Raw genomic sequence first — 4,962 nt, forward strand, 5'->3', positions numbered from 1 at the left:
TCTTACATGCCTGAAACACAGTGAGGAAAGCTTAGCATATATCCCCCCTGAGTCAATACAATATGGACCCCCTGTTTTGTCTAAAGTGTTGCTACTCCAAGTGTATGCTGTGGGTTCATTTTAAATGCAAAATCTGAGGCCCACCTGGGACTTGCTGAATCAGAAGCTGCTTTTTAACAAAAATCTGCAGATGATTTGCATACATATTAAAGTTCGAGGAGCACTAGATTAAGCATCAGTTAGTTCCGGTACAACTAACCTGAACAAAATTAGACCTTTAGAAAGTTTTTATTTCCAGCGGGGCATAGTGGCTCATGTCTATAATCCCAGCACTTTGGGAGACCAAGGCAGGTGGATCACTTGAGGCCAGGAGTTTGATACCAGCCAGGGCAACATGGCGAAACCCTGTCTCTACTAAAAATGCAAAAATTAGCTGGGCATGATGGCAGGTGAATGTAATCTCAGTTACTCAGGAGGCTGAGGCAAAAGTATTGCTTGAACCCGGGAGGCAGAAGTTGCAGTGAGCTGAGAGCACACCACTGCACTCCAGCCTGGGCGACAGAGTGAGATTCCATCTCAAAAAAAAAAAAAGTTTTAAATTCCCTTCCTCCCTCTCTCATCTCTTTTATGTTGATATATCTTGAATTTTAGTTACAATTTGGTATTAAAGATTACGAATTTTATAAGCAATAATAATTTAGACCTATCACATATGTTATTTTCTTTGCTGTCTATTGCTTCTTGCATCCTACTATTTCTTTTGGCTTCATTTTTTAATACAGTTTTTTGAGAAAGAATCTCACTGTGTCAGCCAGCTGGAGTGTAGTGGTATGATCTTGGCTCATTGTAGCCTCAACATCCCGGGCTCAAGTGATCCTCGCATCTCAGCCTCCTGAGTAGCTGGGACCACAGGCATGTGCCACCACTACTGGCTGTTTTTGTATTTTTTTTTTTTTTTGTAGAGATGGGATCTCATTATATTTCCCAGGCTGGTCTTGAACTCCTGAGATCAAGCAGTCCTCCTGCTTTGGCCTCCCAAAGTGTTGGGATTCCAGGTGTGAGCCACTGTGCCCAGCCTGGTTTCAGTTTTCTCTTATTGAAGTGCTCGTGGAGCATCTGCTATGATCAAATGTCTGAGTCCTTGTAATCTCAGGATGTTTTTATTTTGCCCTCATTCTCAAAGGACAATATTAATGGATATAGAATTTGAAGTTCAAAGATATTTTCCTTGGCTGGGCATGGTGGCTCACACCTGTAATCCCAGCACTTTGGGAGGCTAAGGCAGGTGGATCACCTGAGGTCAGGAGTTTGAGACCAGCTTGGCTAACATGGTGAAACCTCGCCTCTACTAAAAATATAAAAAATTAGCCAGGAGTGGTGGTGTATCCCTGTAATCCCAGCTACTTGGGAGGCTGAGGCAGGAGAATCACTTGAACCCAGGAGGTGGAGGCTGCAGTGAGCAGAGATGGCGCTACTGCACTCCAGCTTGGACAACAAGAGTGAAACTCCACCTCAAAAAAGAAAAATAAAAAACGAAAGATATTTTCCCTTAGCTCTTAACAACTATTATTCTATTATCTTCTTGCATCCATAAAAAAAACAAAAACAAAAAAAAATCTTTTTATTCTGAAAAATTTTAATCTTACGGAAAAAGTAGAAGGAATAATATGTTGAGCCCCCAGATAACCCTCACTTGACTTCAGCAATGACCAATATATTTGCATCTATTTTGCTGATGGGAAATCTTATGTTAATCTTGTTCTCATTTTTTGGGGGTCTTTTTGTTTTGGTAACTTTTAGGTAGTTCGTCAGCCTTCTTGTTCTGAAAATGTACCACAGTGTCTATGTTTGTCTTTTTTAAAAAAATCCTGATTAGCATTCAGAGAGGCCTCTCTCAATCTAAAGACTTGGATTTTGGTGCAGTTCTAACAATTTGTTGACTATTATTTTTTGAATATTGCTTCAATTATCTACTTCTGGAATTTCTTTTAGAGAAATCTTGTAACTACTGAATCTTTTCTCCATGTGTCTTTATAATTTTCTTTATTCTTTTAATCCCTTTATCTCTGTGCTGTGTTCCGGGAAAATTTCTCAATATAACCTTTAGCTTTCTAGTTTATCTTTCAGCTTTGTATAGTCTGCTATTCACTGATACATTTTATGGTTACAATGCTTGATTGTATACTTCTCTCCTCTAGGAAAATTCTCCTGCGTGCATCCCTAGTGGAAATGATTATCTAGAGGGCCTAATTGGCAGAGGGGTGGGCCACATAGGATCACTGTGGCTACAGTGTGAGCCTGTGAGGGCCACCATCTTAGATTGAGAGAGACCTCTCTGAATGCTCATCAGGTTATACTGAGGGCCGCCATCTTCCTGAGGTGAAGATCTTAGTTTAAGTGATAGAACCTAAAAGTAGTTACTTCTAAACGGCAACGGAATTTTATTTCTACTTTTTGTTGAAGAATGGAATAAAGTCCTTAAAGAGCATTAATACATTATGCACTTTAACTTTTACATGTGTATACACTTGTGTAATCACCACCCAGATCAAAATATAGATGATCCCTAGCCTTCCAGAAGGTCTTTGTGCCTCTTCCCAGTTAGTATGCATCTCCTCTTCCCACTACAAGTAACGATTTCCTCCGATTTCTATCATCATCGATTAGTTTTCCTGTTTTTGAACATTATATACATGGAATTACATCATATGTATGTGTCTGACTTCCTTTGCTGAACATACAGCAGCCATGAGATTCATCCTTGTTGTGTATAAGTTGTCCTTTTTTGAGATGGAATCTCCCTCTGTCGCCAGGCTAGAGTGCAATCTCTGCTCACTGCAACTTCCACCTCTTGGTTTAAAGTGATTCTCCTGCCTCAGCCTCCTGAGTAGCTGGGACGACAGGCATGCACAACCACACTGAGCTAATTTTTGTATTTTTAGTAGAGACAGAGTTTCACCACGTTGGCCAGGATGGTCTTGATCTCTTGATGTCATGATCCACCTGCCTTGGCCTCCCAAAGTGCTGGGATTATAGGCGTGGGCTATACCACACCTGGCCATAAATTGTCCTTTTATATTCCAGTGTGATGTTCTATTGGATGAACAGATCGCAGTTTACATATTAATTCTCCTATTGTTAGACATTTAGTTCTTTTTCAGTTTTTAATTATGTTGAATAAAACTTATAGGAACATTTTCATTTGTGCCTTTTGTGATACATATGCATTTATTTCCCTTAGGTACAAACCTAGAAAAGAGATTGTTGGGCCATAGACCAGGCATGTATTTAGCTTTAGTAGATACAGTCAAATAATGTTTCCAAAGTGGTTGTACCAATTTACATTCCCATCAGCAGTGTATGAGATTTCCAGTTGCTCCACATCCTTGCCAATACCTAGTATTATGAGCCTTTTTATTTTTAGCCATTCTGGGGATTTGTAGAGGTATCTCATGGTTTTAATTTGCATTTTCCTGATGAGCAGTGATGTGGATCACTGTGACAGATGAGATTTTCCTAAAAGAAGTCTCAGCAATGTCTCCCATCCCACATGACCTTACAATGTAACTTTGGCATTCTTCCAATGGATAGGTGGTATCTGTATTCCCCCCCTTGAATCTTGTGACTATGGTGGAAGTGGTAATGTGACTCCTGAGGCTAGGTTGCAAGCGGCATTGCCTAGTTTTCTGAGACATCCCTTTGGAGCCCAGAGCTTCCATATGAGTAGTTAAACTAACCTGAGGTCACTATGCTATGACAAAGCCCAAACAAGGTCATACAAAAAGAACATGTGGAGAGGCCCTGAGACTACATGAGAAGAAAAAGATTTCCAGCCAGCCTCTGGCTGCTCTAGACCCCCACTGGTCCAGCTCTAGCTACCATTTGACTACAACTGCATGGATCACACTAAGCCAGACCCTCCCCGCTAATACAATCCTCAATACTTGAATGTTGCTTTAAGCCAGTAATTCTCAACTAGGGGAAATTTTGCCCCCTGGGATGCGTGGTGCTGCCTGGAGATGTTGTCATAACTTGGGACTAGGCACATGGTGGTACTTGCATCCAGTGGGTGGAGACCAGGGGTGCTGCTAAACATCCTGCAGGACACAGGACAGCCTCCAGGACAAAGAATTATCTGGTCCCAAGTGCCAATTGTGCTGAGATTGAGAAACCCTACTTTAAGCTACATAATCCACTAAGTTTTAGGTTAATTTGTTACATAACAAAAGTACTAGAACAATCGTGCAGGCAGAGAGGGAGATCTATCTATCTATCTATCTATCTATCTATCTATCTATCTATCTATCTATCTATCTATCTGTCTATCTAGAGTTTCACTCTTGTCACCAAGGCTGGAGTGCAATGGCGCAATCTTTGCTCACTGCAGCCTCCGCGTCCCAGGTTCAAGCAATTGTCCCGCTTCAGCCTCCTGAGTAGCTGGGATTACAGGCACCTGCCACCACTCCCTGCTAATTTTATTATTATTATTTTTTTTAATAAAAAAAATATAGAACGTTTCACAAATTTGCGTGTCATCCTTGCGCGGGGGCCATGCTAATCACCTCTGTATCATTCCAATGTTAGTATATGTGCTGCCGAAGCGAGGACTAATTTTTGTATTTTTAGTAGAGATAGGGTTTCACCATGTTGGCCAGGCTGATCTTGAACTCCTGACCTCAGGTGATCCACCCACCTTGGCCTCCCAAAGTGCTGGGATTACAGGCGTGAACCACCGCGTCCAGCCCAAGAGGGAGTTTATTAAAGAAGATTAGTTCACAGGCTGGGCACGGTGGCTCACGCCTGTAATCCCAACACTTTGGGAAGCTGAGGCGGGCAGATCACTTGAGGTCAGGAGTTCGAGACCAGTCTAGCCAACATGGTGGAACCCTGTCTCTACTAAAAATACAAAAAATTAGCCACACATCATTGCAGGTGCCTGTAGTCCAGCTACTTGGGAGGCTG

At 41.7% G+C, this 4,962-nt stretch overlaps 1 non-coding gene across 1 annotated transcript; it reads right to left on the bottom strand.

Moving 5' to 3' along the window:
• Nucleotides 1–4,501: 4,501 nt before the first annotated feature.
• LOC118150738 (U6 spliceosomal RNA) lies at nt 4,502–4,608 on the bottom strand. The gene has a single exon (XR_004738889.1). It is a non-coding gene; the product is annotated as a U6 spliceosomal RNA (small nuclear RNA).
• Between the last annotated feature and the right edge of the window lie 354 nt (nt 4,609–4,962).

Source organism: Callithrix jacchus, chromosome X (genome assembly GCF_049354715.1).
Source record: "Callithrix jacchus isolate 240 chromosome X, calJac240_pri, whole genome shotgun sequence".
Taxonomy (NCBI): domain Eukaryota; kingdom Metazoa; phylum Chordata; class Mammalia; order Primates; family Cebidae; genus Callithrix; species Callithrix jacchus.